Consider the following 24,222-nt stretch of genomic DNA (forward strand, 5'->3'; position numbering starts at 1 on the left):
AGAGCAGGCCCTGAGCCAGCATGGCTACGTGTGCAGGAAGGCAGGGTCACATTCCTCTGAGATGGCAGCACAGCCCTGTCCCACAGGCCAGGGCAGCAGCCTTCAAAGCAACAGTGAAATATTAGATGTTTTAAAAGGATTTCCCACTATATTGATGTTGTTCCCATAACACAAGCCAAGGAGCAGGAAGGCAGCACATCAAAACATGTTTGCACACACTTGGGAGCAGCCATCTCTTCTGCACCAGACAGTGGACTGTGACTCCATGGAAAAATCTTCCTATGGCACCTGCACCAAAAGCAGGAGGCTGAGAAAGCAGCCTCCATTGCTGATGGTATTTGAAGTGATTCACAAAACCCAGGGCCATGGCAGATCCTGCAGGGATGAGCACTCCCATTCTGCCCCAGTGTCCAGCTGAACCATTTCCACTGTTCCAAGGACAAAACCTGCCCTGCCATTTGGGATTGCTGTGACTGTCCATGGGCCAGCAGCATCCTGGGGCTGAGAAGGTCAATGGTGTCCTGGGGTGCATCAGGAAGGGCATCCCCAGCAGGTCAGGAGTGCTCCTGCCCCTCTGCCCAGCCCTGGAGGCACATCTGGAGAGCTGTGTCCAGCTCTGGGATCAGCAGCACAGCAGGGACAGGGAGCTCCTGGAGCAGGGCCAGCGGAGGCTGCAGAGATGATCCAGGGCCTGGAGCATCTGTGCCAGGGAAAGGCTGAGGGAGCTGGGGCTGTCCAGGCTGGAGAGGAGCCCCAGCTGAGAGGGGCCCTGAGCCCTGGGTGTCCCTGTGTGCAGGGAGGGGCAGAGCAGGGCCAGGCTCTGCTCCAGGGGCCCAGCAATGGCACCAGAGCCACGGGCAGGGACTGAGCCCAGGGGGTTCCACTAATAGGAGCCACAACTTCTTGCCTGGGCACTGAACAGAGACCAGAGAGGGTGTGCAGTCTCCTCACTGGGATATTCCAGAATTGTCTGGACACAATCCTGTGCCCTGTGCTCTGGGATGGCCCCGCTGGAGCAGGGAGGTGGCACCAGTGACCCTCTGTGGTCCCTTCAGCCTGACTCATCCTGGGATTCTGTGAATCTGTGTGGGCAGTGGCTGACCCAAGGCAGAGCACAGACTGAAGTATGCCACAATTCAGGATTGAAGAGCTCTTGTCCACATCAGCTCAAAAGCACAATTCTCACAAGACAGGCAAAATGTTGCCATGGCTGTTGCAAAAGGGGTTAAATACTCAGTTACCAGCAGCACCTCTCCTTGAGAGGGAGCCCTGCAAGCGCTCAAACCACCACAGAAGAATCACAAGTCACAAGATCAAGGCTCAGAAGCAGAAAGCTCTCTCAGCACTTCCCAAGCATCACATTTTGTAGCAGCACAGGACACAGGCAACTGATTCTGTCTGCATCCCTGCACTCTCCTTTCTGCCAGATCTGCATTCCCTGCTATTCCAGCTTTTAGATCTTTTTTCAGACTGTGGTACATGACAAATGCAGAACAGGGACAACTTGTGCACTTTTCTGTCTTACAGTCTTAACAGCTCTTCCTAAATCCCCTGCAAAGCTTGGAAGAGGCACAAGGCAGAAAAGGACTGTTACCCTGCAGTGTAACTGACTGTTTTGTGATGTAATAGCCACTGCTCACATTTTACCCTGGGATAAGCTGTTGGCATTCCAGAAGAAAAGGGTAGATTCCTGAGCTTACTTATGAATTTCCTGCAGGCTAACCACATCCATAGAAAAACACTCTGTAGATCCCCTGCTGTTATATTATTTTGTAGGCAAGCCTGTCAGCTCTTTCAATTAAAACTTTTGGTTTGTGATGGAAATCAGGCTTCCAAATAGACTTCCTTTTCTTGCAAATACTACACTTTATTATTCCAGAGTTACTATTCCAGTATCCTCATTATCACAGCATTATTACATACTACTCTTCAGGAACTAGATTTAAACCGTTCAGTGGCATCCTGATTTTTAGCTGACATAATATGGGATGTATCAAGAGTGGCAACATTCACTGCTGCTATTTAGTGACTCAGTGCATGACAGAGAACTGACATTTGTTTGACAAATCACATTTACTTCATCTACTGCACCTCTTATTATCTTCAGCTGCTACCTCTGCCTTGTATTTTCAAATCCAAGACTACTGCAAAATGAACTTTATTTATGCAATAAACAGAGCACCTCTCTGGCACCTGTTTTAAGCATTTACCATTGACAATGAAGTAGCCTGAGCTAGAGAGAAAAGCAAAAACACTCCTACAAATTGCAAGAGAAAGAGCCTTCAGGAGTGTGTCTAATCAGTGTAATCAGACAAAGTGCTGCATCCTGGAACAGACCCTGCTCTTCACTACTAGAGAACAGAGACAATTTTTCAAAGCTGTGGATATTCATGCCACAAATGATGTGTTACAGCATTTCCACCGTGATCAAACACAAAAGAAAAGACAGACTTACCTCTGGGCAAGCCTTTTTGGATCATCACACATGTGAGCTGCAGAGGTGGAAGGAGAGGCATGTGGAAAATCAGGACAGGTATTAACCAGAACAGGCACCCAGCAGTCAGCACTTGCAAAATGGCTACAGGGAGACTGGAGCAGCTCAGCTCTGCAAGACTTAAAGGGACAGATTTCCACAAGCACACTGGGGCAAAAGCCTCTGGAAGAGCACAATTCCCCACTGGGGGAAGACAGGCCCTGTTTCTGGGAATATTGAAGCATGTTCTTAACTCTGAGCATGTGAGAGCTGCTGTGGGCTCCAGGCTGTGCAGCCTGCAGGACTCGATTTACTGATGTGCACGAAGTTACCCAGGGAGGGGATGGTCCAGCAGGGTGCTTGCGGCAGCTCTGTCACGGGAGAAGTGAGGTGCCATCACTGCTGAGGTACTCTGACCACTAAGAGTGCTAAGATACATTCCAGAGGTCCAGAATGGAAAGAAAATAAATAATCAAAATGCACCCTTAAAAAAATCTCAAGTTGTTGCAACAAACACTTCTCATGTGTTCACTCTGATATTTCTAGTTTGTTTTTTCAGCATGATAGCCACAATAGGTGCCCATCCAATTGAAACAATTCCAAAGCACTTTGAGTTGCTCAAAACAAGTGAAAATTACCCCCAGTTATGGATTTACAGCTCCTCTCTCCTCTGTGACTGAATTACAATGTTGAATACTTTACAGTGAGAGCAGAAACACTCCAATGATGGCACAGGAGATTTTGAAGACACTGAATCAATGTCAGCAGGTTTCAAAAGAGAGTTTCCCCTTAGCTCTGCTGCCCAAGATTGCCACAGCATGGCTGCATAGGACAATTGGAACCTCTGTGGTGTCCCCAGACCCTTGTCCACCACAAAGGCCCCCAAAATATGATGATCCTTTTCAGCCATGAGAGGTGGCATCATGACTTTGGGACAGTCAGGAGGGGATTTCTGCAGTTATGGGATACAAATAGGCAGCATATTTGGGCTCAGGTTTGCCCTGAAGTAGCTCTTCTACATCACAGAACCATAGACTCATAAAATCATAGAATGGTTTGGGTTCGAAGGAACTCTGAAGATAATCTTGTTCCAACCTGCCTGGAAAAAAATAAAGATATGGTGTTGCTGATGGGATTTATTTGTTCATATTGGATCATATAACTAATTAAATGCTAAGAGAATTTAAACCCTGGGGGGTTTTTCATACTTTCCCCTGTGATTAGAAGTTACTCTTAGATGTTTTCCCAATGCCATCATTTTCCTCCTGACACTGAGTTCACTGTATGCTCTGCTCACGTTTCCACAAATATGAAATCAACATTAGGGTCAATATTGAAGATATTTTACTTTGTAAAAGTTCATTAAATTCATATCACCAAATAAACAGATGTGTGTGCAATAAGTTGGACTTGCGCACAACCCATAAACCACTCATTTCTGATTGCCTCCAGACACAGGGGGCTGTGACTCTCTCAAACATCTCAGCACCAGAGGAGCTGCCCTGCAGGTTCCATCTGCTGCAGTATGTTTCAGGAAAGGTGGTGGGGTTTTTTTATCCTCACTAATTGAAATGTCCTGAAAATGTCTTGAGGCTCATTCTGCTGCTGCTTGCAGCACAAATTTGTTCTGTGCCACCCATCTCAGCAAGGGTGACACCAGACCCCAGCTCCCTCTGGTTAGTGGAAGTATTTTTGTATAACTCCACTCCATGTTTTGTGTGGGTTGTAGTTTTTTTACAGTGTGTCATTACCATGACTGATTACATGCTATTGACATGCCATGAAAGCTTTCCAGATGTAACTTAACATTGGATTCTTAATGAATATCTGGGCCTGAATCTGATTTTTCTTGTACTACATTCACACTGGGGCAGCAGCATTGTTGGAGAGAGATTAGAAGGGATGCATAGGCTGAATCCTACACCCAAGAATAACCATGAGGAAAATTAGGTGGAGTGATGGATGTTGAACATATGGCAGCTGGAACCCGAATTTTGCATTTAATATTATATATTTCAAACATTACTAAGGGGGTAACCATTCATGGATTCTGCAAATAATTAGTGGGGCTAAATTTATCATCTCAAGACTTCTTAATAATAGAAATTCAATGGCAATCACCAAAGGGAACTTCTTTATATCCTGCCATTAAAACGAATGTTCCTTGTAAGGCATTAGTACAGGTGGGAAGAATTTACCATGCAGGGATAAGAAAATCAGGCAGGAAATGTTCCAATGATTGTTTTAAATATCTCTGTGTGAAGTAGCAGATAAACAGGGCTATGGAACTTCTGAGAGTTTGAAACCTTTTGCTTTCTGAGCCAGATTGCCCTTTCCACAGACACACTCCTTAAAATATTAGGTACCAAAAGATTTATTGGCTGGAAAGGGAAAATGTTTTAAAATAGTTTTCTTCATTGCTTTAACATGAAGCAACTTACAGTGTGTGTGTGTCCCTGAACATGAGGACAGATTAAGATTATCCCTTGCTTTGATAGAATAAATCTGTGTAAAGTCTGGATTTGTGCTCCCTTGAATATGTGAAGATATTTTGGTTTGGGTTTTTTGCAGTATTGGAGCTTAAAAATTCATCTTTTTTTCTGTATCAAATGCTGCCATATGCCGTATTAGGTGCCACACACAATAATGATTCCTGCTGTGCAACTTCCTGCAGCCAAGGATGTGTCCAACAAGGCTCTGCACACAGTGGAAGTGCTCTTTAGCATACAGTTGTTTGGTGGCTGTTTTAAATGATGTGAAATTGCCTCTTCACTGATTTCCAGAGGTAAAATAGATTTCTGTAAAGGCTGTTGGCTGAAAAGCAGCATGATAAGGAAGGAGATAAAGTAGCTGGCAGCAGAAATGTGTAATATTTGCAAAAGGAAAAGCAAGGAAGCAAAAGAAGCAGCCCTGATGGAGGAAAAAAGAAGCTAAGAAAGATATTTCCTGTCTAATGAAGACAATAGTCACTTGCTTGAGAAAGCAGAGAGGAGCAGACAACAGCAGGAGAAATGTTTCCAGGGGTTCTCATAGAAATGGAACACAATTTTCTTTGGCAAGTGAATTTGCTGCAAGAGCCAAATATCTTCAGAAACAGCTTATCCTCTGGTAGCTGTCTTTTGCTTAAACTCCCTCTAAAAAGCATCTGTAAAGCATGAAGCCATTCCAAGTGCATTCAGTTAGATAAGGCAGCATCCATTCCCACCCAGCCACTTGTTCTAACAAACTTGGTAATTCCAAGTTCTCTGCAGCAGAATTCTCCAATTCTCTGTGCAGGAGAAGCTGCATCATGGGCATAGGGCATCATGGCTTCGCTGCTCATCCACAGCCTGAGTGGTTCAGCAAGAACTCAGCCCAGCTGCAGAGACCAGAGGGACAGCTCTTCTCAGAGCCCCACATCTACAAATGCTGGGAAAAGGAAGAAAGCACCAAGAGGAGAAGCAGCAGTTCCCCACATGCCCACTTGCATGCTGCACCTGATGTTTGATTGGAGGGGGGAAGAGGCTGAGGGACAAGAAAACATCATCTCTAGCATTTCATTCCAGAAGAAAGAGTTTTCCTTCAAGGGCTACATCAAAGTTCCCAGACAGCTGCATTTTAATTCCATCCCTTACAGTGATAGAAGGGAAAAGTCTTTGTGGGCACACACTGACTCATGAGAGTAAATTAATGAATGGCACAGTGGTTATACACTGCTAGATTTCTTCTTGTTTGTCAGCTGCCAGCAACACATGCAATTAGAAAAATTCAAGTACAGTTGAAGCCTGGACATTGGTTTGCCAATTTGGCACCAGCCTCCCTGCTGTCAGGTCTTAGCTGACAAATAGTCCCAGTTTTAGAGTGACTCAAACATTTTATCTCTCATATGTTTTAAATAAATTGGGAAAGGCACGTGCAAAAACAACAAAAAATATCCCAGAATAGTTTCATTATTACTTAAATGGACTGGGGTCAGAGTAATGTATTCTATTTAATCCAACACTAAGGTATTATTTCAAGAACAGAGGTTGGGGAAAAAAAAGAATCATTTGAACCAAGATTCTAAGTCTCTACTTATAAGAAGACTTAGGCAAGTGTTTAGCTTCTCACAGTGCAAAACCAGTGTGTGGTAACACTGCTCATGGGTTTGAAATGATATCTGGAGATCTGGTAGGGTTCAACCCCTCATTTTCTACTTGAAATAGGATTTCTGCTTCACATGGTTGACCCATAAAAATCATATAGAATCATCATAGAATCACAGAATGCTTTGGATTGGATGGGACCTTGAGGAGTATCTTGTTCCAGCCTCCTTGGGCAGGGGCACCTTCCACTATCCCAGGTTGCTCAGAGCCCCATATATATAATTCAAACCCACTCTCTGTCAGTTTGAAGTCATTTCCCCTTGTAGTGTCACTCCAGGCCCTTGTCAATAGTCTCTCTCCAAAATTAAATACATAATTTTGAGAGGAATCCTATAGCCCCATAATGAGTGGAAGAAATTTTCTTATAAAAGATGGCCACTGAATAACAATCTCCTTATTTTCACAAGTATTATACCTTTCTATGAAATGGAGATGTGTGAAATTAGTTCTACTTATTTGTAAGTTATCATTTTGTGTCTGCTTTATTTCCTCTCTTTTATCTTAGTCTTGTTCATCTCTATGATTTTTTTTTTCCAAATATGAGTCAAAAGGATTTGTGCTTTCTTTAAAGATGGAAATCCATGGAAGCTTGACATTTATTGTAAGAAGGACTAGGAGTTCACCTGGGATTTATTTATTTATTTATTTAAATTTATATATGCCTGGCATTTCATGGGAAAGGGCTGTTGGTTTCCCTGTGAGACAGGCCAGGGAACCAGCTCAGGATCACCACCCCTCAGAAAGGCCACTTTTCTGCCCCCACCATATGCACACTTACCAGAACAGAAGATGCATCCCTACTTTGCCTATTCCAACTCTGAGCACTCCTGTTTGAATCCTTTTCCCCTTTTTCCAGGGGATTTATAAAACAGCCATGACCATAATCACACATGACCATTGATTTTGGATACCTCTGTTTCCAAGGCATGACAGGTTTTTGGTGGATATTAACAGTGTATTTGGAATGACTCCCTGTAATGTCATTGTGGACAGGTTTATTTGCTCAGCACAGAGTGTGAGTGTTCAGTTCTTTTTGATTGTGCTCAGAACTGCCAAAATCATTCCAAAAATAACAGAGGTCCTGAGCATCCATAGATGCTTCACCTTTAAGGTGAAATTACTCTGTCAAGGCTTTCAGTGAGAGTTCTCCTTAATGCCTTTTGCTTTCTGCCTTTTGGGAGTCAAAACAAATATTTTGGGCTGAAAAGCAAAAAATGAGTGTGCAAATCTTGGATGACTAGGACAGTTCCAGGCAGCCTGGGAGTCGAGGGAAAAACTCTCCCTGGCTTTGGTAATGTGGAGGTGAAGCTGCAAGCCAAGGAAGAGCACAGAGGATTGCCATGACAGCTCCTGCCTCCAGAGATGATAAAGGCAGTTCTGCAGGGCTTTTGGCTTTCCTGCTTCATCTAAGAGTCTATATTTGGCAATGGAAAATAGCCCTATTTAGAGAATTTTGTAAACAATGTTCGTTATAGGCAATGAAGTTTTTCCATCGCCTATATATAGTTATCTGAAGCTCTGACATGTTCAGGTCAAGAGACAAGAAATAATTTAATTTTGCTTAGATTTCATGCCACATTGAGCTGTTTTAACTGACCATGGAGAAGCATGGAGAAGCTGTATTCTATGAGCCATTTTAATGTATGTGTCCCTGGAGTACTTTTGGGCACATCTGATTTACCAAGGTCACATCATCTACATTTGTGACCAAATAGCCACAGGCACACTGAGGAACAAATTTTGCAGTTCCACATCTCAAATGAGCTGGGTAAAGCCTCATGAGATGTGGATTCTCACTTAGGAAACAGCCAGATATGCTGTAAACTCTTGGAGTTCACAATGCTTCTCTCCTGTTCAGTAGTAGCACCTTAAACCTCAGGGTCCAAATTAAAATCCAGGGTATGAGGCATTCCACAAACATGAAAAATGGATTTATTAAATTGAAAAGACTCAAGGTGGCAGCAAAGTAATTAAACATTTCCACACCATTGTATTGAATTATGAAATTCATTGTGTAAGACATCACTAAGACAAAAACTAAATGTATTCAGATAATAAAACTATTCATGGGGGGGGTTTGTTACCATCCAGTAACTCATGAAATACCTACAGGTTTAAATCAGAATGTGAAAACAAGGGTTCCTTACTCCTCTCCTGTCCCTTCCTCCTCTTCCCACCTCAAAGGCATCCCACTGGAATGGCCACATGCAATAAGGTCAGAGCAATGAGGAGAGGAGGCAGTGAAGGGAAAATGTTGTTACTCTTCTTAATTCTGTAAAAATATTTAGAAGAGCAGTTATTTATTAAACAGTAATTAATAGAACAATGCTGTGAGCCACAGAGAGTGACATTTTTCACATCATAGGATTCACAGTGTTGGAAGGGATCAACAAGGATCCTTGAACTTCAAGTCCTGAGGGATACAGGTGGGGAATATCTCCTGCAGCAGAGAATCTTACCATTTTTTTGAAGTCAGATGCCTCAGGTGCTGAACACACCATAGCAGCTTCCTAACAGCAAAATGTATTTGAATTTTTCCTCTCAAACTTTACCTGTCCTGCTTTTCAAGCCAAGTTTTTTGATGATGAGTCTCTTTGGTGATCTGCACCTGAATCTGCTGAAATTTCAGGGATTATGGAACTGCATCATTTGGAGATTCCTATTAGAGTTAATTTTATTATTGCTAAGGTCAAAGATATTCAATTAGCCAATAAACAATAGTTTCATCTGCAGAGACCTGTGGTGATGATAACCCCCTCTATCACATGCCAAAGACCAGCTGTGGCAAAAACTTTCAAGGAGAAATTATAGATGTTTTTGTTTCTTCCTAATTCTCCATGCGTTGCTCTAGGCATTGCATGTGTAGGAGTGTTGGGGGTTGAGTGTTTTTCTGTTACTGTGTCAATTGAAAGAATTTTTCCCATTATCATGCCAATGGAGCTGGCCGGGCTACACCCAAGATATCTGATGAGTCCAGACAAAAGGGGGTGGGTGGGAACGGCTCCCGGAGGGGCCTCTGAGGCTTCCGGGAGGGCACTCGGGTTTCCGGCGGGCTGGGAGCAGGACACCCGGGATCGTTCAGCCACGCGGCGGAGCACAGGAGAGCCAGACCCTCTGTGATCACCTGCCCTGCATCTGCCCCGTTCCAGCCTCCTGCCTCTGCGGACACAGCTGATCCCCCGGACACACACGGTGAGTGAGGAGCCGCCGCTCCAGCCCGTTCCCACCAGGACCGGCGTGGCCGCTGCTGCCCCACCCCCCTCCCTCCTGCCTTCGTTCCCGTCTGCCATCGGCACATCCGGGCTGTGGACTAAGCACAGAGACAGCGTGCTTGCATCTAAAGGGACTGACACTGAGTTATCTATTTCGTTCTGTTAGCAATTTTAACTGTTATTGTTTTCTGTTTGTACAGTTAGATATATTAGTAAAAGAGCTGTTATTCCCACCCCCCCTTATCTCTGCCTCAGAGTCTTTGATTCAAACAATTATAATACTTGGGGGGGGGAGTGGAACCAAAGTCTATTCCAAAAGGGAAACTTCTGCCCTTACTGGCAGACACCTGTCCTTTCTAACCAGGACAAGGAGATGTCAGGATTTGCTATTTCCTCTCTTGCCTAACTCTGTGGTGGTTTCAAGGTTTACTTAAGGACATGCTGACCAATTAGAAAAGATTGTTTGAGTTAAATTTTGTCAAGGTGCCCAGAGTCTTCCAGAGCAGTGGGTGCTGGGAAGAGGGACAGAGAAAGGGACACATTATTTGCACATGCACTCGCACACTCCTCTCTGTTGTGCCTCCCTTCAGTCTTTCATGTCTGAAATGGGCACACATTTTCCTGGAATTAACTCAGATCCTTTGGATGTGAGGCTTTGGGGTGGGCAAATAATGGACTGAAAATATCACTGAGCTGTCAAACATGGAGGATCCCACCATGGGTTGGGATGATCTCCAATTTATCCTGAATTCTCTGCATCTTGCAGGTTGTTCTTGGGATCTATTCATTGCCCCCACATGTGAACTATCCAACCTGCTAGAATTGTCTAGGGATCAGAAATTTTCTGTGTTTTTTCTGCAGCATCAAGAAGTCAGAGCAGATTCCTGCCTGAGGATGCTCACAGATTCATCTACATTGAACCTTCAGGACAGCACACTTTAAATGTAATAATGGTCACCTCAGTGGGATCCTGGGACAATCACCAGAATCATAGAATTGTCCCTGGCATAAGTTGGTGTGGAATAGAAAAATTAAAGGCAATAAAACTGCAATTTCTTGTAAAGGCTGAGTGTGAATCTCTGACCACCCGGAAGACACAATAATGAATCCTCTTGAAATCATGGCCAAAGCAGTGCATTGAGGGAAAGGGGACATGCCTGCCTCATTCTTCCCAGCCCAGGGAAGTAAACTTCATTATTTTCCCCCTAGAAATTGTAGTGGAAACACCCCAAATTACTGCTTCCAGCTCATGCCTTCAAAGGATAAAAAGCAATAGTAATAAAAGCATCAAAGTGAGAAACAGGTGAGTGAATTTCTGACAGAGCAGTGACAAGATGGATGAACTTTTCTCAGTCATGTTTCACCTCTTATCGCATGAAGTGGAAGAGGATGATGTACAATTGAGAAGAGTTGTGGTAGGTCTGGCTATGGCTACATGGCTGCTGAGGACAGAGCCTGGCACAAGCATCAGCTGATCCTTTGGAAGCCAATTCTTCCCCTCCCCAAAATAAGGCATCAATAGAAATGAGAAAATCCTGCTTCCCTTTATCAGGCAATTCAGTAACACTAAAAATCCTTTAACACTGAGAAGGGCTGAAGCTCTGGACAGGTTTAAAAAAAGATTAAAGCAGGCACAGCCACATGGAAACACAAATGACATCCGTTCAGAATTAGCTCTGCCCCTTTTATCTTCCAAAGAAGCCACTCTGAACTCCAACCTTTGGATTCTCTCGAGGCATTAGCTTTTCATTAGGAATGAATGGCTGATCACATTATGACAGACAAATGATGGGCAACAGGAGGGTTTACCAACATGCCTTCCACTCCCACAGTCACTGAGGGGGAAGTCTAATGAGCAAATAACCTGCTGCAACTTTCTACATATTTCCTGTAATTGAGAACTCTTCTGTACTTCGTCTGGAATGCAGATGCCTGTCAGTCACAGGGTCATAAATAGGATTAGGGGCTGTTTCTGAAAAGGCAGGCAACCAGATTTAGATGCTCAGTTGAAAATACAGATGTTTTCTGGCTGCATGGCTGTTAGACAGTGGGATCTCCACCCCTTTTTAAGCAGGTTTGGCTGATGGCTCTGCCCTGAGGCCCCAGGCTTGCAACTGGTGCAGATCCTATTAGGAGTGCAGATCCCTACTAAGTTTTGCCTTTATAATCAGCTGAAAAGATCCAAGTATGAGAAGCACCCTGAGAAATCTGATAAAATAAATACAGTCTTCTGAGAACTGTAACCTCATCCATCCCAACTATAGCTGCTATGTGTAGCAGAAAAAATAAAATTTGCCAATATTTAGATTGATTTAATTTCCCTAGTACAGTACAAAAAGAAAAGAAAGCTGTTTGCCAAAAAAGGGGGCATTTTGGTTTTGAGGTTTTGTATGTGTGTTTGTTGTTTAGTTGTTTTTGATTTTTTTTTATGCCATGTCTAATTACAAACTGAATTGCTTGTGCAGAGACTGTGAAACTTGTATAACTTTTGCCAAATGACCACTTATGGTAACCAGTAGGCTCTGCCTCTCAGCTTTGCTGTTTTTGCTGGTTTTCTTCTTGTCCCTTCACTTCCACATCTATATTAGAACCTACTTGTCAGTAGAAGCTGTTTCTGCTGTCAGGATATCTTATTTTAGGGATGTCACAAAAGAGTTTTAAGATACCCATCAAGATGCTGGCTGGTGAGCCACTTCATAAGCATGCAGGAACAATCCTTTCCCCAAAAAGCACTTCCAGCCTCAACAGCCAGGATACAAAAAGTATGGATAGGATGGGAGCTGCTGCAGAGAGGCAACCTCCTCAAGGTCACAGAGCAGATCAGATGAGGAATAAAACCTTCACCTTCCACGCCTCTCTGCTGGGCTCAACTTTTCTTTCATATAAAGAAGTCAGTGTTGAAGTTTATTGGTTTCATCCAAGGCAATTCCCACTGGATCTCACCATAATGGAGGTAGGGAGAGGGGAGAGATCCAGTTAAATCAGTCTATCAAAGTTTGCAAAACCTTTGCACAGAATGCACCTGACTATAAAACCATTCCATTGTTCAGGATATGCAAACCAAATGGAAGTCTGTGTATTGCATGATTAAATGTGCTCTAGGTGAGAAGGGAGCCATCACCAAAATCATCCAAAGCAACGATATGAGAGAGGTCATTGTCTCCCATTCGTCTCTGCTAAGGTCACACAAGTCTCCACAGAGATAAGGGGACATGGTCAGTGCCCTGACACCCTAATTGCAGCCAGAACAAAGGGCCAGGGGGTGGAGCAGGAGGCAGGGTAAGGGAATGACACAGGGTGATGAGGATGAGGCCACAAGGTTACTCAGCAGAGAGGAGATGAACAAGGCTGCCCATGTCTCCAGTACAAGGTTCTGCCTCTTTGGGGGTAGCAGGGAAGTGACCATACCCAAATGCACCCTTTTGTCACAGGACACAGAAAAATGCTTCACAGGAATGGTTCATGCTGCTGAACAGTGCTCCTGTATTCTGAGATCACTGCCTGTCTCTGTGTCCAGCCAATCCCTCTGTCTCACACACAGAGATGTATTGCATTTACAGTAAAACAAAAGGATCTACCTAATTCCCAGCCCTGCTTGTGGATTTTATTTTTAAGCATCTTATCACCCTCAGCACAAATTCATATATTTAGGTTAAATGTTACTAACCAGGAGCTGAGAGAGGACATGGGTATTACCATAAACTCACCCTTGTTTTTCCCTTTTAGATTATGAAACATAAACCTATTCAAATTTCAGCATCTGAGATATTTGGATGAGTTTTACCTTGAAAGGAGAGACTTGCATGTTTGCAAACTTTTCTCCTCACACTGGCCTTTTTGCAATGTCTGAATGCAGCATCTTTCAAACTGCCATGAAGAATGGTTGTGGTTTGTCCTGTAGCTGAGCTACAAATTCTACCAATGATGAACCAGTCAGAAAAAAACCTTGTTCAGCTCAATGTGATGCTTCTCTGTCTTCCCCTGATATTTCATTTGGCTCATCAACATCCTTTGCCAATGAATTCCACTAATACACACTCAAATAGGAAAAAAATAATCTTAAATCAGTAAAGGACATGAAGCACTTCATGCAAAGGGACTTTACTCACCAGTAGGTGTTTCAACACACAATTAACAGCAACAAAGGTCTAAAACATGTCCAGGAATTATTTTTATGTTGCAAGTAGCAGAATGGGATTAACATTTTGTCCTGGTTTGAAAGGACAGGTGTCTGCCAGTAAGGGCAGAAGTTTCCCTTTGGAATAGAGACTTTGGTTCCACTCCCCCCCCCCCCCCCAAGTATTATAATTGTTTGAATCAAGGACTCTGAGGCAGAGATAAGGGGGTGGGAATAACAGCTCTTTTACTAATATATCTAACTATACAAACAGAAAACAATAACAGTTAAAATTGCTAACAGAACGAAATAGATAACTCAGTGTCAGTCCCTTTAGATGCAAGCACGCTGTTTCTGTGCTTAGTCCACAGCCCGGATCTGCCAAGGGCAGGCGGGAAGGGAGGCAGGAGGGAGGGGGGTGGGGTGGCAGCGGCCACGCCGGTCTCGGTGGGAACGGGCTGGAGCGGCGGCTCCTCGCTCACCGTGTGTGTCCGGGGGATCAGCTGTGTCCGCAGAGGCAGGAGGCTGGAACGGGGCAGATGCAGGGCAGGTGATGGCAGAGGGTCTGGCTCTGCTGTGCTCCGGCTGCGTGGGCTGAACGATCCCGGGTGTCCTGCTCCCAGCTCGCCGGAAACCCGAGTGCCCTCCCGGAAGCCTCAGAGGCCCCTCCGGGAGCTGTTCCCACCCACCCCCTTTTGTCTGGACCCATCAGATATCCTGGGTGTAGCCCAGCCAGCTCCATTGGCATGATAATGGGAAAAATTCTTTCAATTGACACAGTAATAGAAAAAACACTCAACCCCCAACACATTTAAACACCTCAGCTTTGATACCTCTCTCAAGAAGGGGAGAAGTTCAGGACCAGTCCCACCTTCTCATTGCCGGATTCTCAAATTTCCCCATATCTCAACCTTTTTTTTCTTTCCTTTGCCCATGTGGGCTCCCACAGCCATGAAGACACTGAGATTCTGTTACTTTTGGTCTGCCAAAGCCCAATTTTTGCCTCTTAAGACATCTGTGGAGCAAATAGATGTCATATTTGTCTAGTCACTTTGTGACCACAGTAGCACCTAGAGATAATGACTGATAAGTGTATAAAAATATTTAGATGCCTAGACTATTTTCTAAGGAGACTTTTGGACAATCACTCAAATTCCTCCTTCCATCTCTGCTGCAAAGCTGAATTTGCTGCAGAAGAATCAGCCCCACACAGAAACAGTGCTCATCATTCCCATAAATTTCACAACACCTGTTGTGTTAGGTCTCCAATCCCCAATTTTTAGGGCTTTTCTCCTTTTCATTTTGTTCCATCTTCCTCATCTTCCATTCTCTCTCTTCCTGTGGCAGAAGCAGCCATTCTGTAACTTCTAGCCTGCAAGGCAGTAAAATTCAGCTTGGGACAGCATTGCCAAGAAGCTCTCAGCTGGATCAAACTGCAAAATGCTATTTAAAGCACTTCTGGGCAAAAAAATAGAGACCAACAACTCAATGCTGTTGCCTTATGACTTATCTCTGTCCATTTGTGCTTGCCAAGCAGAGCTGAGATCACTCCCAGCTATCACCACAGAAAGGCACAGAAAGTCCCTTGGGACTTGTGACAAATCAAAAAGACCCATGAGGATCTTTCCAACAGCCCAGAACATCTCTGGGCAGCATGGATATAAGTGTTGTATGGATATAAGTGAAATGATCCTCAGGTGATTCTCCTCACTTCTCATAACAGCAAGGTGTGAGCCTGTGCTTGCCATGCCAGTGTCTCAGACACAAACTGCAGAGCACAACAGGACCCCTGCAGAAAGACTCCTTTAGAAGAGATTCTTTGTTTATTTGTGCCACATAGACAATGGGAATTTAGTGACTCAACTACCAACAGGCATGGGCCAAGGTAAAAACATTGGTAGTGGTCACCAAGGCTGTGTCATGAAAGTACATGAAAGAACATATGAGGACAAAGGGGGGTTTAATAATTTATGTATTGGAATAGGAGCAGGACCCAGGGGCAGTGCAGCTCTTTCAGCAGTCCTGCATGTGATCATGAACTGTCTGTACCAAGAGACTGGCAAACGCATTGAATCTTCACAGGACTGAAGGTGACACAGACCACACTGTGTTTCCTGGCCTCCAGGCAACATATCTTCAGAATCAGAAGTTCTGCCTGATGTCAGCCCTGCCCAGCTGCAGACACAGTTAGAATCACATTTTCCTGCCTGTGAAACCTCTGAAAATCTGAAATCACTGAAAAACCCCTGTACCCATCTAGAGGCACGTGGGAAATCAGTGACATCAGTGCTGATGCTCAAGGACAGCAGGAATGTCTTCAGGGAGCAGGGTTTTCTCTGTCACCTCAAAGCCATGAGGAAAATGTGTCCATCCATGGACCCCTCAATGGGCAGTGATCACTCTGGGGCTGTATAATCATTTTGGAGAACAATTCTCCCCTCCAGAGGAAGAAACCATCCAAAATACCAAAAAATTAAAAAATCACAGAGCAGCCCAATCATGACATACCATTGTTCACATTACCAGCAGGAAAACAGGGAAGTCAGATCACAGGCTGATTCTCTCATGCTTCTTTCTACTCACTGGAGCTAGAGGAAATATATTCTTATTGCATTAAAGAAGCACACTGCTTGTACTCCAGTGCAAAATGTGACTGACACTAGAGGACTGCTTCCCTAACATAGTTTGGGCCTCTGCCTCAGCCTCTTTCCCTCTGCTGTTCCCAAATAAACACTGAGCTGAAAACATTGTTGTTCTCAATATCTGTGTGCTTCCATTTGTAGCTGGCTGGGAATCTTGCACCCAGGACTGTACCATGTTCTTGCACCTAAAATTTCCTATCAGGGGAAAAAAACAATCCTATTTTCTTTTTCATTAATCCCAAAAGCTTCTTGGCTGTAAATTCATGGAAGGACTTTGTTTGCTTATGAGCACAACACACTCCTAGCTACAGATCACTGCTGCCAGAGGAAAAGTGAAAAATGGATCCACAAGTGGGAGTGTCACTTGGGAACCTCCACATCATGGTCACAAAGATTTAAACACTGATGACTTTTAAAACAAGTAGTTTTGGAAAGGGCTGAATGAGCTCCTGACAGGTAAAATGAGCTGATAAAAAGCACAATGTCCCACAGAGATGGGTTTTATAGAAAGCTGTTAGATTTTAAGCTTCTGGAAAATCCAAACCCTAAGATAGTTCTAACTGCTCACCTGGCCAGGTATTCTTTGATCATTCAAATAAGATAAAGTAATATAAAATAGCAGCAATAGATACTAAGTTGTATATGCCTTACATCTTAGATAGCACATTTTGCACTGCACTCACACCATTTTCCTTTCTGGAACTCTGGTGGATATGCAGTTAAGCACTCTCAAGTGGATGAAAATTCGATGGAGTACTACAAGCAATAGGCAAAAAAATATATCTGGCCCTGTTTCAAGCTGAGAAGCAGCCTCTAATTATCTACCAGAAAGGAACCAGTGTTCATCTAGGGCTTGCTAATTCTCTGATTAATTAAATGTAACACACATTAATATTATCTGTACACTTAGCATGCAGTTAGATTTTGTTCTTGCCTTCAGGATTTCCCACATCTGCACCTCTGCCTTTTGCTTACTCTTTCTCCCTGGTTACACTGAGAGCTGGTAAATTGGCGGTGAGGAGCAGCATGAGAGACCCAGGCAGTTCTGTACCAGTCTGTGCTGGTAAATTGGAGGTGAGGAGCAGCACGAGAGACCCAGGCAATTCTGTACCAGTCTGGCCACCTGGCACCTGTTTCCCTCCTTGGTTTCAACTTGAGTCACTTTACAGAGCCATAATCTGCCTGGATCTGGGGGAGGCTGCTGCCTGTGGGTGGCTGTTACAAGACTGTAACTCAGGAGGAGAAAATTTTGCAGTTGTTTGAAGGATGGAAGGCCAGGCCTTTATCCTGCTTCAAAGAGGATGGCTTTGCATGGAAATTCAACTTCTCATTTTAAATATTCCTTTGAACTGAGGAATGACAAGCATAGTCTGTTCCTAAAAATAACATCCTTTTATATTTATTTCTTTTTTAGTCCTGAAGAAATCTATTTCTGCCCAAGCCTGGTATCCCCGTCACTTTTAACATTGAAAATTATTTTATCAGAAACTCAGGTTCAGGAAAGAAAAGATGGAATTGATCTCATAGAGATGAACTCCTGGATGAGTACCTCTACTGGCTTTTTTTTTTTTTACCTCCTTTCTGCTCTGAGTTGAAGGCAATGTCCTCACTGTCTCTTTTTTTCACTGCCCTCTGGTTCATGATGAGGATGGGGTCTAACAGCACAAGTACAGGAGAATTTTGGGAGGAAACTAACCTGGTAGAGCCAGAATGGAACCATGAGCAACCTGAAATGTGAAAAATGTCCCTTTCCATGGCAGGGCTTTGGAACAAGATGATCTTCAAGGTTCCTTCCAACCCAAACCATTTTATGACTCTGTGAGGAGTTTCTAACTGCAGAAGGAAAATGCTGAAAATGGCCTATTTAGAAAAGTGTTCTTTGGAAATTACTGGATTAACATGCTAATATCAATGAAATATATATATATATATGACAACAGCTTTCAAATGCTTCAAGCATGTTTGTGTTATGACAAAATTGGCAGCTTCTGTGGTATCTGAATGTTCTGAATGGCCACATGGTCAAAATCTTGAAACTCCAGTGTGTAATAAAATGTCATCCCCTTCACGAGCAGCTCTGCGTAAGCAAGGCCTGTTTTTTTTCTCGTCACTGTAGTATATTTTAAGAAAATATGATGGTTAATTGAAAATAGATTTTTTTCCATATGGCCTGGAACAAAGTTTTGGATAAACAGAAGACTGAACCGTCTGGAAACAACAGATGGCAGTGTTTTAAAGATGAAGAGATGAAAGCTTGGATAACCAGTGCTGAATGTCAGCAGGGACAGCATGGAGGCAGCACACACATCTGGGAATTCAGCTCTGCCATATTTCTGTGGGACACACATGTGGTCCAAGGAGAGACTTTTTTAAAATGAAAAGGAGGAAAGTGAGCTACCTGTCATACTCCAGCAACCAGACACAAAGTCTGCTGGTATTTAATTTCAATAGTATCAGTTATGGCCATAAATAAAACCCCCAGAGCAATTGGTGGGTGAAAAAGGGTTTATACCACCAGTGCAAAAGCTTAACCTATTTCTCTTATCTATTTATTTAAAATCCTGGGAGAACCATTCTAAAGACAAGAGGGATGGGAAATGTAAAAAGAACATTAAAAGGTTTGAATGCATTTGGTAACTGTGGTATGTAAAAATGAATTAAATAAATAAACAATAGGTTATTTATTAACCTACCCCATTCTTTTAGGGGTACCACATTTTCTCTGAGTATTTACCATGTTGTATCACATATTTGCCATGCATTTAGTCATGATTTAAAGGCCTATTCCTGAAAGCTGAGATGAATGTAGATTCATTTTTTACTCATTTGAGTAATACCACCCATGGCAAAGGGAGAGTTTGTCCCAGTTTCAATAGCAAGCTATGTTAATATTGGAAGGAGATTCCAAGCCAGCACAAGGACTGGCTTGAATGACACTTCCTTCCCTCACTACAAAACTCAGCACCATTTCTGAATCATTATTTGTGTGGGGAACACACAACACATTGCAGAGAAACTTTGAAGGCAGAGAAGGAAACAATCAACATTTAGTATTTCTCTCTGATAACCTGTATTTAGTTTTGGAGATGGAAAAATTCCACAAATTGTGCTGTCCCCCAGTGCCACCTACAACAGCCCTGCCAGCCCACCTGCAAACACCCAGTTCTGCTGAGCAGCTAGAACTCTCCAAACCCTTCTCTGAGGTGTACTGACACCAGGATTCTGGGAATAACACAAGGAAGATGTACAAAGGGGGAAAAAATCCCTGTGTGCCTTTTTGGGCTTTCTTCATCTCAGTAATGCAGGATAGCTCTGTTTCTGCCTCAGCTGGGAAATGCTGGGCACAAATTATCCTTTGAGCCTTGTCTTCCTTGGCAGAGGCAGAAACAAAGCTCTTGTGTTAGTAGTATTTTATTGCTGTTTTATTATTTGGACTTCCCTTCACCTTCCTCTCTCTTTCTTTCTTTCTTTCTTTCTTTCTTTCTTTCTTTCTTTCTTTCTTTCTTTCTTTCTTTCTTTCTTTCTTTCTTTCTTTCTTTCTTTCTTTCTTTCTTTCTTTCTTTCTTTCTTTCTTTCTTTCTTTCTTTCTTTCTTTCTTTCTTTCTTTCTTTCTCTTTCTTTCTTTCTTTCTTTCTTTCTTTCTTTCTTTCTTTCTTTCTTTCTCTTTCTCTTTTTTTCAATGCATGTCTTTTTTGATTGTTACAGTGGGTTTATGACAACTTTTGTTCATGTGTTGCTGATACAGGCTCCCAAAGCTCCTCTCAACTTCATGTAGCTTTGAGTGGGAATTGCACAAACAATACACACAAGCATATACTAAAAAGCATTCTTCCTGAACAGTGTTGGGAAATTCAGCAAATTGTGCTGTGCATAGAGGCAGATTTTGTGTTTTTATAGAAACTTGTGCACAATTTTTTATCAGAGCCTCTTCGGCATTTAATGCTTACCATGTGCCAGAACAGCTATTTAAATCTCACCTTTTTGTGTTGTTTTGTCTCATTTCCAGAGCTGGAGTTGTCCATCAGAGCTCCCTGAAGTTTCCCTGGGTTTTACACAGTAGGAGCAGATAGGGAGGGACAGGATCTGGAATTTCTTACTGACGGATCTTGAAGAGTCTGCTCTCATCTCTTGGTGATTTATGGCGGAGTCTGAGAGGGCAGAGCAGGTGCCCACTCAAAGGGAGATGCCTGGTCTCCATATCCTGGGTGCTGTGCTGAGAAACCACGTGTAGTGCTGGGATGAAAGCCCAGCAGGCTTTAGAAAACCCTTGTCAGCAGCAGTGCAAGGGCAGAGGATCCCCTTGGCTGCCTGGATGGTTTGACTGTGACTAATAGATTTTCCCGGGATCAGGTTAGAGATGTTAATTGTATCTGTTTAAAAGGAACAGGAAAATCCCCCAGCAAGTGCAGTCTTCTTGCCAGTAGAGCTGAAACATCTAAAATTTTCACCAGGAATCAAAGAGATGTTTCCTCTTTCAAACAGGTGAAATCAGCCCTTCCAACAAAGGAAGTGGATTGTAGGATAAGGCAGGACCCAAACATCAGCATTTAGAGGGCAATACTGCTCAAATGACACACAGGCTTTGCTTGAGCATCCACTAGATCTCCCTTTATCCACTAATTGTGTAATTCATTCAAAAGAACAACCAGATTGGTTTCATCTGTTGCATATTGCATGGACCAAACCCCAGGAAAATATTTCCCTTGGCTCATCCCAAGAAAAACATTCACACACACTGTTTATTTTGATATTTTCAAATACTACTTTTATCTTATGTTTTAGCTAGATATTCCTTTAAACTTGCTCTTCTGATTCCTTGTCCCTTTGGTATCTCTTAATTAGACCTGGTGACTAATTCAAAAGGAATTATTTATTTAACAAATCCCATCCTTTCCCATCACAAAGCGTCTACAAGCAAAACACTTTTTTTTTTCTTTTTTTTTTTTTTTTCAAGTTGGTGTTAATTAAAAATTATTTACAGACATTCAGAGCAGAATTATTTGCCCTTGTGCTTCTTTGAGGTGCACCATCTCTGCCAGGATGTGCTGAGCAGGGCAGTGATGCCTGAGTGGCTGACATGGGCAACGCTGTGACAGCTTGGAATGGAAAATGTTTATGTCCAGACACAGATTCTCAGCAAATCTAGACTAATTAACAGGCCCATCTCTCTGCTCTTGATTCCCTCACTGTTGTGCTTCCCCAGTCCCAGGCAGAGGTGCTGGTCCTGCACAGATGGGGAAGGGCTCTGTGTGGTTGTTTGTCCGTGTGTTGTTTGTCGAGCAGTGGCAAGGGACAGCTGTGAAATGCTGTGTGAGCACAGCCTCCTGCTCCTGGCTCCCTGCCTTCTCTGGGCTCTCATCACTCCCATCTCTTCTCCACTTACTGGAGGGAGAGACAGTGGAGAGGACAGCAGGGTTTGCCTCTTCCTGTCAGATGCCCACCCTCATCCTCTTAGCACCTGAACACACACCTGGAGCTCCAGGGTGGGAGCATCTCTGTCCCTTTCCATTGGCTGCCCTGTACCCTTGCTCCAGACACTCACCTCAGCTCCCTCTGCTCCTGGCTGACCTGCTGCAGGACCACAGCAGACCTCCAGGGCACGTCTGGGCTTCTTTTGTGGGCTTCTTTTTATTCTTTTGCTTTGGAACCCAACAAGGGATGATAATAGGTACTGATAATGGGTAGGAAAACTGGTGAGTTTTTGGTTTGGTTTGGTTTTAATCAAAATCAAATGAAATTAGGGAACCATACAAACCTGCTGCAGTTACCTGCACAGCAGGCACAGATGCCCCCATGCCAAAGCTGCTGCAAGGCTGATGTGACATTACAAAGCACACCTGGGCATCCTAAAGCTGAGGCAGCCCCAAAAACCTGTCACAGAAAGGAAGGGGATAAAAGAATGATCACAGCACACATGGATTTGCTGCTGGCCCTGGGATGGGAACCTCAGCACAGGAACCACCTATACCTTCCACTATCCAGGTTTCTAAGAGCCCCATCCAACCTTGGATGCTTCCAGGGATGGGGCAGCCACAGCTTCTCTGGGAAACCTGTGCCAGGGCCTCACCACCCTCACAGGGAACAATTCCTTTCCAATATCCAAGTGCCAGCAGCAGTCAGGCCCTACACATGGTAAGCACTGACACACAGTCTCTGTCAAAAATGCCTTTTAAAAAGCAGGCAGTTCTAAAGGGGTTTAGCACCTTAGCAATCATTTTCTTGGGGCTTTTCTTTTTTTCTACATGATTTTTAAAGGAAATTGACCACATATTTTCAGAATAGCTTTGTCAGCCCCCTTTTGGTGAAGGAACTCAGGAAATCACAGAGAGATGAAGCTGGGAATTGAAGCCAAGCAGACCATTGCTGTCAAAAAACTCCTGTGGAAATTGCCTGTAAAATACCTGCCAGTGGGGGTGACCACACAGAGCTTGGAGACGGTCCTGCAGGGCTGAGCCTCAGCTTTGGGAGTTAGGGAAGAAGCAAGTAGAAAAAAATTATCTGACTTCCCCTGAGCCTGGAAGTGTGAGCAGAGGAAGGAGCTGTGCTCCCAGATGTTCCCTTTTCCCTTCAGCTGGGTGTCACAGATTTCCTGGGACGATGACGGGACGCAGACCTCGCGGATGTTGCTGCTCGTCTGCCGGAGGCTTCTGTGATAAATAGGTTTAGTGAAAAGAAAAAAAAAAAATCATGGCCTCTTTTCATTAATTTCCACCAAAACAAGGCGGGGGGGACTTGTTTTGGTGCTGTTTGTTTAGAAGATGTTAATTTTTCAGAAGATGTTAACTTGGGCGGAAGGGAAAATGAAAAATAATAATAATAATGAAAAAAATTTATCCCAAATGAAGAGCTTGGCCTTATTTTGGCTCCTGAGGTGTTGTGGTGTCCCCCAGGAGCTGGGGCTCAGCTGGTTTGTGCCTGTGCAGGGCACATGATCCCTGCCATGACACACAAACTGATAATAAACAATAAAACATGCAGCACATGCAGAGTCAGAGGAGACAGGCAGTGAGAAATAAGAGGCTGCAGATCATATGGGAGATGTAAAACTTGTCTCTTTTAATACTTCTTCACAGCATTAGCTTTTGCTGAAGGATTAAGCTGCCCTAATCTCCACTAAAGCCAAGAGAATAACAAGCCAGTTATAATTAATCAATTTTCTTGGCTTTGGAGAAAATCCCAAGTTATTTTTTCTTCAACTACTAAGCCAATTCCAAGGAAAAACTCCTGTCAGTGTCAGTTACATGAAGAGCGTTCCTGACTGAACTTGAAGCCATGGAGTAGCTTTCAGAGTGCTTTCTCCTCTGATGCCTTGTAGCTCTGTGAATCTGTGTGCAGCTCATCTCCTGCCCCATGAACACCTTGGATGTCATGATTTTAAAGGTGTTTTCCACTCTAAATTACTCAATGGCTCACTACCCACCTCCTCTGATTGAGTACCCTGGGTATGTGGCATTGCTTTCCTTTTGCCTTCTTGCTCCATCTACTGGAACCAGTTTTACATGTCATCAGCATGAGCAAAACATGTCAGGGGTATATTTATTTATTCTTGTCAGAAAAAAAACCAAAAGACAAAAAAAAAAAAAAAAAAAAAAAAAAAAGAAAAAAAGAAAAAAAGAAAGCTTCTGAAACCAGTCTGCTGTTGATTTATTTTAGT

Source organism: Erithacus rubecula (genome assembly GCF_903797595.1).
Source record: "Erithacus rubecula genome assembly, chromosome: 4".
Taxonomy (NCBI): domain Eukaryota; kingdom Metazoa; phylum Chordata; class Aves; order Passeriformes; family Muscicapidae; genus Erithacus; species Erithacus rubecula.